The sequence below is a fragment of the Alosa pseudoharengus genome, unplaced genomic scaffold (genome assembly GCF_046254945.1).
Source record: "Alosa pseudoharengus isolate Yale_2024_CS ecotype anadromous, Long Island Sound unplaced genomic scaffold, YU_APseudo_1.1 YU_APseudo_1.1_scf_17, whole genome shotgun sequence".
Taxonomy (NCBI): domain Eukaryota; kingdom Metazoa; phylum Chordata; class Actinopteri; order Clupeiformes; family Clupeidae; genus Alosa; species Alosa pseudoharengus.
Window position 1 is genome coordinate 14,524,266 of NW_027468640.1, and position 10,693 is coordinate 14,534,958.

General features: G+C 41.2%; 1 long non-coding RNA gene across 1 annotated transcript; it reads right to left on the minus strand.

The window, feature by feature from the left end:
• Positions 1 to 6,299: 6,299 nt before the first annotated feature.
• Positions 6,300 to 10,273, minus strand: LOC143127269 (uncharacterized). The gene is made up of 3 exons (XR_012987560.1): positions 10,142 to 10,273; positions 7,408 to 7,466; positions 6,300 to 6,735 (listed from the first exon to the last, which is right to left on the minus strand). It is a non-coding gene; the product is annotated as an uncharacterized LOC143127269 (long non-coding RNA).
• Between the last annotated feature and the right edge of the window lie 420 nt (positions 10,274 to 10,693).

Consider the following 10,693-nt stretch of genomic DNA (forward strand, 5'->3'; position numbering starts at 1 on the left):
ATCAATTTGGAATGACATATAGATGCTATAAGTAATTTTCTTAAATTAATTTTCCTTACAGAGTCATAGTTTGTATATGGTTATTGCTATTATTCTGTCAAATTGAATTTAGTCTATTATACTGTAGTAGTATTGGCATTAGGCTATTTGATTTTACAACTGTTCATTTTGTAATGTTTATTGATGTCATTGTAAGTTGCTTTGGGCAAAAGCATCTGCTAAATATAGCTAAATAAAGATAAGCTTTTAATAAACACTTAATTGTCTTCCAGGATTGCTCTGATTGGTATTCAGATCAGAAAAATCCAAACATTAGGAGACATTTTCATCCTGCATTGTATGAGGATGGTCACCAAAAGACTTATCGGTATTCAACTACATGTATGAGCAGGTAAGAGATGTAATGTGCCTCCGAGTCACACTGGTGTGATTAGAATAATGAGTTGTTCTAAAGAACATAGAACAAGTCTTCATAGCTTCTTTTAGCATCTTTTAGAATCTTACATAGTAACAAATGAACACTTCTTGTATTATTATTAGAATAGAATGTTCCCTGTAAGGGTTAAAGGGACTCAAAGGCTTCAGGGCTGGAGGAGGTTTCAGATCAGGCTGATGAAGGAGGAGTGTGGGGGGGGGGGGGGTGGGCGTAAGTGCAGCTCGTTGCAAAGGAAAATTATCAGGAGTTCGGCTGCCCCCGCACACACACACACACACACACACACACACACACACACACACCCTTCCCACCCTGTTCCCTACAATCCAACATCATAAAAGTAATCTTTGAAATTAGAAACCTTATCTTAGGCAGAAAATGAAATGAAGTTCTCACTAGAAAATGGAGATAAAAGGTCCTGCTGACTGTCAACATGAACGATCGTATCGCTTGGCATGGAGAAGGGATGGGGTTGGGGGTGGAAGGGTGGAATTACTAATGAAACAGATTTCGCCATTTTCTTGCCATACTATTCAAGTAATGTTTGATATATTTCACCTCTTCAAACCCTGTCATCTTCAATTCCTTTATACTGAACTGTTGGGTGTTGGATTGCAGGGACTAACACAAAAAAAATCATTGTTTAGCATACAGGCTATAAATATGCAAGTATTTATATGTTCATAAATATTTTACACTATGTATGGAGAATATGATTATTAAGCTCATTAAAAGGTTAAATGAAGCTTAAACAAAAGGTAAATAGAGGCTGTGCAATCCAGTCTGTTCCTTATTCAAAGAAAAAAAAATTGAAATGCTCTGTTTTTTAATCATTGCCATTTAAACACTGATTCAATTGAATAAAATGAAAATAGGTGGTGATTAAAGTGACATGAATTCACAGTGACATTAAGTGCAGCTGTAAAATGCATTGTTTGTTTTTGTAAACACATTAACCATGATTAAAAACACATAATGATTTGCACACCACGTGGCGAGATCTTTGGAAGCCTACAATGAATGACTCAACCCTCCATTGCTAATCAAACAGATATAACTCAAGGGCCAGGTGTGTGTGCCAGAACAAGTTTGCAACACCTGGTCCGTAAATCCCCTCATAATCATAAATTAAATAGACTTTCCTCAAACTCGCCCTTAATATAAACTTTCCATTCAAAGAATTAGGTGATTTTGTATGCTTTAAATGAATGAATGAATGTATGTATGTACTGTATGTATGTATGCATGTATGTATAAATGTATGTATGTATGTATGTATGTATGTACAGTATGTATGTATGTATGTATGTATGTATGGTATGTATGTATGTATGTATGTATGAATGTACAGTATGTATGTATGTATGTATGTATGTATGTATGTACAGTATGTATGCATGTATGTATGTATGTATGTATGTATGTATGTATGTATGTATGTATGAATGAACAAAAGAAAGAAAGAAAGAAAGAAAGAAAGAAAGAAAGAAAGAAAGATTGTCTCCACCAGACAGGCACCTGATCCGTATCGTCATTGATCTGTGGGCACTATCCCCCCGAAGCTCTTGGTTTTTACTTAATTACAATCCAAATGAAAGAAAAAAAAACTTTAATATTGACGTGTTCTCCGCTAATGCTGTCCTGGGGCGAGACAGCGCTGACAAAGAGTGTTACGCGGTTAACTGACGTCCGCTGAAAAGATGTCTGGAAAAGAGGACGCAGGGGACTTGTGAGATGTATCTCTGTGTCTGCAAACATTGACCGAGATTAGGAGGCCAGGGATGAATGAAGGCCCATGAGCCGCTGAGCACGGGAGCAAGCTCTCAAAATAAGTCTGAGGTTTACATGAGACAACTAGTCGTGGCCTCTCTAACACCCTCCTGGATGCAGACTGTATGTCTCCAAAGAACTCAAAATGAATCTCATTCAAATTCAAACTCACACAAATTGTATTGGCATTTTATTGTTACATTGTTATATAGTTTCTTGCCAACTTTTGAAATTAATTAGTTATTGCTTCTTTATGTAAATTGTGGTAGAGTTGTTTAGTAGTCTATGTCACACTACAGCCCGTTCTAATCACAAATGTATGCTCATAACCTGAAGCTTTGGCTGCATTTGCTCTGAAAAACTCAAAACAGATGGGCCTAGAAGTAAGAGAGGAGCTATGGCTCTTCATCTGCGTTAGGATCTGGTGAGATTAGGCAGTTGGAGTAGTTGTTGTCTGCACTCCCGTCTATGATCTCTCAGGTATCTGTTCTCTGCAGGCCTCAGAGGTAGAAAGGTCAGAGATGGGTTCCTCCTCCTCCTCCTCCTTCTCTGCTGCCCCCTAACGCACCCCGCTAAGACAACAAGTGGCTACTGTAGGTCTGCAGCAGGGTTCTGTGTGCACATGCTGTCTATGCCCAAACCCAATGTGGGTTGGGAGACCTCACACAATGAAAATGAAGTAGAAAAACAAGAGAGAGAGAAAGAGACACAGACAGACAGACAGACAGACAGAGAGAGAGAGAGAGAGAGAGAGAGAGAGAGCACACCATGCACCACTGCTAGAGATGACTGTTTCCAGCATATTGGTTTACATCGTTGGGGGAAAAACACTAATTTCTCTGAAATCTTTCCTAAAACCCTCCCGTGCATCTTAAAGTTGAAATGAATGAGTATCAGCCACCACATCACTGGCTGCAGACAGGGGGAACACACACGTTCAGCTCCTGAATACATTACAATCTCCCACAAGATTGATTTATTGTGTGTATTGGTGGTTGACGCCTTAATAGAAGACAAACCAAATAAATATATTTACTATCAAATAGTCTGTACAAATGATCTGCTCTTAGAGGAATCCAGAGGGGATTGAGTCACCCCTCTCCACAGACTATACCGACGTCTATCAAACAGTCTGTACAAATGATCTGCTCTTAGAGGAATCCAGAGGGGATTGAGTCACCCCTCTCCACAGACTATACCGACGTCTATCAAACAGTCGTTAGAGCTTCAGACGTACACCGATATTGTTATTTTTCTTTTTGCATGAGACCCAGCATCACAAATTCCCAGCTACGGGTAGCACCACCGGTTCAAGCATGAAAACACATACACAGGGGGGGGGGGGGCATCTTTGTCTTGGTATTGTTTGAGGTCATAAATGTTGCAGGGGTTTTCCTTAAAAGCACGAAGGAAATGTCTCTCTTTTGCCTCCTCTTCCCCTCAGGGCGCCAGGAAGGGACACATTGATTATTTATTTCATAATCTGGCTGCCTAGAGTAATACTCCTCACTTACTAAAAGCTATTTTAGAGTCTGACCACAGTGTACCTTCTGCTGACGACGGACACAATTTGGTGCAAAGCCTCCATAATGGACACCATACCTCTCCCACCTGATAGGCTACGTCAACAGTCCTCCTCCCTTCCAAAACGTTCCTCTCCGAGGACTTCTCTCGGTCGTTTATATTGTGCTAGTTTTTGTACGCTCGGCCCATAGAAGGGGGAAGACTAATTGCTCCCCCTGGACCCTAGACAAGACAATAGGTCACACACAGCAGCATTTTGGCTTCTTGTCGCTGGCTGCTTCCTCCTCGAGTGTTATCAAGGGGCCGAGTGGAGAGGAATGGAATGTAATTTGAGGTCGTCCATCTTATGAGAGGGTTGGTTGTCATTGGAAGGGGAGTCTCGCATACACTGCGGCAGAACTAAGAATGACCGGCTGTCTTTTCTCTTTCACATGTACAGCAGAGGATGTTTTGTTTTGTTTGTTTTGTTTGTTCTCTATTGTATATACACAATATGTCCACTTTATATATGTTGTAATAAAAAAAAATCTTTATTTGTAAAGAACCTTTCATACAAAGAATGCAGCTCAATTTGTATTTGCTAGTGACACCAACAGCCAGAATCAAATTCGATCGAACCGCCTTGGCCTCGGGGATCGAACCGGCAACCCTTCGGTTACAAGCCCGAGGCCCTAACCAGTAGGCCAGGGCCCTAACCAGTAGCCCCCATTGTGAGGGCTGTCCCACTGTGACATGAAGTGCTTGAAGACTCGCTCACACTCTTTCTGTGCTCGGCATCTATGAACACTTTACTCAAGGGAATTATCCACGATTCATTGTGCTGTGACCTGAAACGGTTACCCAAAGGGATGCTGGAAGCTTGAAAAACAACATTACATTACATTTGACTGATGCATTTTTAGCCAAAGCAACTTACAACATGGTAGACAGTTTGAAGCTTTTAAAACAATTCTCCCAACAATTCTAGAACAATTAGAGTGTAATAGGAAAAAGTGCATCAGTGAGTGCTGTTTTTTACAGTCAAGTGTCAGTTCTAGTCAGGTGGTAACGGCTACACACAGCTGCGTGCGTGGAGACGCATCCCATTCACTATACATGGGCTCACGTCATCCGTTGCCGAACTGAATTGTGGGTCCGTTGTGTCGCGTTTCTCCCGCTGCTCGCGTTGAGAAGTTCAGCTGTTGCTGCACCGACAGACGGCACCGGCCAATCAAGCCAATCTACGGACGGCACCAACCAATCACATTACGGTTTTACTTCAAGTCATTTGCATAGCTACCGTCGGGAACACCCACTGGCATGCGTTGACAGAACGCAGCTGTGTGTAGGAGCCGTAAGTGCTAGAATTAGCTAGTTGTAAGTAGTGCTATGAGAGGAGATATTCTCTGAAGAGCTGGGTCTTCAGGAGTTTTTTGAAGATGGAGAGGAATGTCCCTGCTCTGGTAGTGTCAGATCAAACACTACAAAACAGATCAAAAAAACATCAGTAAACAACTGCCATGAAACGGACACGTGTTTGCAACACATTTTTTTGTTGTTAATTTAATGATACTGTAGGTCACAGGTGCAGTCCCTTTCCTGTTATCAGTGTTTTGAACCCGTACACACTCGCAAACTTACGGCTCCCACACACAGCTGCGTTCCGTCAACGCATGCCAGTGGGTGTTCCCGACGGTAGCTATGCAAATTACTTGAAGTAAAACCGTAATGTGATTGGTTGGTGCCGTCCGTAGATTGGCTTGATTGGCCGGTGCCGTCTGTCGGTGCAGCAACAGCTGAACTCAACGCGAGCGGCGGGAGAAACGCGACGCGACGGACCCACAATTCAGTTCGGCAACGGATCACGTGAGCCAATGTAAAGTGAATGGGATGCGTCCCCAGCAACGCGAAGCACGCAGCTGTGTGTGGGAGCCGTTAATCACTTACAACGGATGTCAGTTAAGTGTGTGAGGGTTTAGGGCTTAGACTTTAGGGGGCCATTGAGATTTAGCCATGGTGTCAAGACAAAATTGATTGAATCTAATCAGAATATGCGGTAAACCTCTGACAATCAGTAGGCCCTTTAACTCCTCTATGAGGAAGCTTGATTTGAAATACTCCCCTATAGCCAGGACTCATGCTAGAACGTGGAAGGTTTACAGTAGTAAAACAATATTAGCACATGACCTGCTTCAGAAAACATGAAACCAAATGCTATGCAGATAACATGGGCCAGGGGGGGTGCACAGCACTGATAAAAGTCCCTGACATACAGTAGCTGAGATATCCTAAAAATAATAGGCCTACATACTTCAGTGATCTTTGAATGTAAATACTATTTCAAGAATTGGTTAATATAAGATCATGTTCATAAAACTTAACCTTTGAAGAATGTAATCATGTACATAAAATACATTTGCCTACCCTAATGGCATTTCTGTAGGTGGGCCCTGAGGAGACAAATGTATTTGACAGCATACAATATGACAGATATCATGTTTTAGCCGTTCTCTAGATAACATAATTCAAATATCCCAGGTACTGTTCCACATACACGTAATCAGGAAATAACACCACAGACACAACAAAATGCATGAAAAATATATATTTTGTTAATTTAAAGCCTCTACACAGTAGTTTGTTGAAAATAACATTTCTTTCACACAATCAATCATCAATCAATCAATCAATCAATAAAAAAATTCAATGGGTAACACCACAATTACGATCATCATTGTACACATTAGTGATATTTTTCAGCATTTGGTGCCAAGCTTTGGCGTCAGCAGTAAAGTAGATCATGCCATGTCAAGTGTTGATGAACAAAGCCATTGCTAACAGAACAGAGCCAGCCGGGACTATACATAAATAAATGAAAGGACATCGTTTTCATGTGTAAACAATTTCCACGGAATGAATTTATAAATTAATAAACAAATGAACGAGTGAATGAATGAATGAATGAATGACAGGTTATCTTGGCCACAGATCTGGTGAAAGCAGAGGGCAAAGGTAGACTTCATTCCCTGAAAAACAAAACATTAATAATTGTTAATTTATTATATTTATAGATTTATTAATCCATGTATTTATATTCATTAAAATCATCTATTGCCGCAGATGGGCTTTAAATGGAAATCAAGCACACACACAAAGCATAATGGCAAGAGTTTCAAAATGTGCTATGGCATTGCAATAGTGGTGAGTATGGAACTCAGTATGAGGGTGTGTCTACTAGTGACTACTTTGATTAAGTAGCCTTGATAGCATATGCAATCAAAAGGCTGTGTAGACTCATTTGAGGAAGGTCAGTCACTTTTGTTTAGAATTTAAACAGTAGATAGTTTTATTAGTTAGTAGATAGTCTATTTGTGTCTGTTAATCTCAACATAATGGATAATTCACACACCAATTTAATGGTAAAACTTCAGGGGTGTTTTCAATGCAGGGGGTGGATTGCCCTAATGTGGGACATGTTTTGCTTTTCGGACTGTAGTAGGCCTAGGCTATATTAGGCTACAGTGTGAAGTCAACACATTAAATCCACATCCAATTTTGATCACAGAACCCTACAGCTTTGGCTTTCCCATAGTTTCACTGACATTCATTAGGGAAGAGCCACACCCACTGGAGCTTAGGTGTCCCTCATTAGCCAGTGTCCCACATTAGGACAATTTAGTATATGGGACGAAACCTACCGGGTTTCTTAGCGACGTTCATCAACAATCTTTGGTCCTGGCGATCCATGACATGCCTGCTAAATAAAACAGGACGGGGGAAAGACACTCAGTTTGAATGGGGACACGCACATCCCAGGTGCCGGTGTTGTGTGCCTTCTGCTTTCTCCACCTACTGGTTTCCTTGCACGTGCATGCGCTGCAGCAGTTGTCAGACATTCACAAACAAGTTGTTAGGCGGTTTGAAGTCGCTTTTCATATATACGCCATGAGCGCTAGGCTACATTACAGCACTCGGACAAAAGACATGTAAAAAAATATATGTTTTGAAAACTAGCATTAAACTGGATTCGATCCGCAAAAGCAACACATGCATGACACTCTCCAGCCTGATTCCCTACCCACTGAGCCAACTAATACCTGAGTGATGTGCGATACTATTGTAGCCTAGGCTACCATCAATTAATAACGTAGGCAGCACCCAGGTAACATGTTGTCCAGAGGAAGGCTATCTGAAACAAGTGGTTGCCCTTCATCTAAAACAACTGGTTACCTTGGGCTGCTACGGTCGTCAGTGCACTGTGCATAGGCTACTCTTTGTGGTTGATCACAGGGGCGTCGACAGACGATTTTACCGGGGCGGGGTAAATTGAGCTCAGCCCGGGTAGCCAACATTTTTTTATTTAACTTTTTTATTTTGTTGTGCATTCTATCCCTCATAGCCTGTTAGAACAAGGAATCCTGAACACTAAACTCTGACAAGGAGAAGCAGAACGGGCCGGACGGGGCTGGGCTGGGGATGGGTGGAGAGCGGCAGAGGGTCGCTTTGCGGTCTGGTCTGAGATCAGTGGATCTGTGCTCTCAACTAACATTACTGCTGTCAACTCACTGGGTGGTTCAGCGTCATAGGTTGCAGTAGGCTACGTTGAGAAAGCAGACATGACATGGCCAGCAAAAAACAATAGAAACTGTTTGGCTTTTTCAAACGAAAGGCAAAGGGTAAGAATTCATGTTTGCAAACTGAAATATAAGCTTAGTCCTGTCCGACCAACTCCATAAAGGCCAGCTATTAGTGTTGTTTACCTATCCTATCGCTAGCTGGCTAGCAAGCTATCATTAGTAAACACTAAGCAGGAGTCAAAATTAACTTTTTGAAATGTGAATATCTACCATTCACTATCTTGAATATCTTCACTGACGAATGAAGTGGCGAAATTCACCCACCATTCAATAGGTAATCCGTATTTTCTGTCTGAAATCTACCAACTTCAATATTTACCAGCATTTGTCTGGTGCAATTTTGAGCCCTGCTAGAAGGCTAAGCAAGCATTAGGCAACTGCAAGGCATTTGGTCAGGTTAATTGGCACGACACATTTCAGTGCTCGTTTTGAGAGAGAGAGAGAGAGAGAGATTTATTACACTCAGCTCTAAATAACTAAATTTAGCCAGAAGGGCTAAATGCTTTCCCCCGTTGTTGAACATTTGTACTGATGTTCTGAGGAGCAGATGAGGATGTTACACTCTCTAACACTATAGCAAAAAATTGCAGTTTTGATACACAGTAGGCCTGCAATGTAGGATTTTTTCGTAAGGGAGATGTTTTAACAGTCACAAACTATAAACCATTAAATATCTAAGCATAAGCAAAGCATTTGTAATTAGAGCTGAACATTGCAATCTCAAAAGTTCTTTGTATCCTGTAATGTAGTATGTATTTGTTGGTTTGCCACACACTGATCTGATTCCATGATTTTGTAGAGGGTAGCTCTCTCTCTCTCATCCCATTTTAACATCAAACATTTTACTGTCTTCTTGGTAGATCTCTGGCATAGATCAAACAACAAAAGAGCAGTCAGGTGATGGAGAGAGAAGGGAGATCAACAGAAGGAGGTGCAGAACATTTGCTTAATGATACATTACATGCAACCTCACACTTAAAACGTGTATGTACCTAGTAATTCAATAATAAATAATTTGGGCAGTCTAATGTAGTCTGTTGTCTACTATAATAACACCTTTTATGTACTGTCAGTGTTTCCCATACATTGATTAATTTGTGGCGGCCCACCACAGTATCAAATCTGACCACCACGCAATGATTTTCAATGTTATTGAAATGGCATGAAATTCTTTAGAATAGAATACTGTTAGTATACTGTTGGGTTGTCGAGGTTAGCACACTATAAAGTTACAGTTACTTCTCAATATTGACTTGTCATGCAAGGCAAGTATAGCTATAGGCTATTCATCTTATTGACTCCGACTCCGAATGTAAAATTATTTTACATGTATTTTGTCCGAGTGGTTGTAGTGTAGTGATCATGGGGTAGATATGAAATGCGACTTCAAATCTGTCTAAAACAACTTGTTTGTGAATGTTTGACAACTCCTGCAGCTGTGGTGAGCAACGCGAGCACGCGCAAGGAAACCAGTAGGTGGGAAAAACCAGAAGGCACACTTTTGGTAACTTTTCTGGCACCAACCCCAAGCATTACAACGTGTTTGCTAGCTAACTTCCTGCACAGCAAAGTAATTCCCGAAGCTTCAGGTAAAAAAGCCTGTTTAACAGCCATGTGTGTGCCACTGAATAGGATAACATCAGTAGCCTACATTGGTAGGTAACGTTACGACAGATTCGTGGGTTTTGTCACGTAGCAAACTGATGACTGAATCTGGGAGACTTGCCTATGTTTCTCTTGTCTAAGAGCTAGTAAATTATTGCAGATAGTCGTAGGCTACCGATGCCACACTCACCCGTCATGGAACGATGAAATGCATAACAAGAAAGAATACGATGTCAAACAACAGGAAAAGCCAAAAGTCAAACCAATACGAATGTTTAGGTATGGAGCAAACTGCTCCCGTCTTCTCCGTGGATCCCATGTTCTTGCACTAACTTCCTTGTTCCGGGCGAAAACCGGATATCATCAATTTAAAAGTCCCTTGTTCTGTAATTTTTCATGATAAGAAAATACTTAAAAAATGTCGATACAAGAATGGCAAATACTCATAACAGAAGGAAATATACAACTTGTATTTGTGTGTGTGTGTACACTGTAGGCTTAGGTAGGCTATTCGTGGTATTGGCATATAGCCTAGGTTATACATGTTTTAAATATTGCAGCTGTGCAGAAATGACAGAGCACCTGTGAACACAATGGCAGAAGGCAAGGTTATGCCCCTGTGTTCATTTTGGTGCGAACCGGGCATGTGTTGAGCAATCCCCTGGGCATCATTGCTCAGTGCAGACACTCTCTTCCTGACCCCGAGAATCTGCCGCTTGCGATAATGACACGATCCATCTCA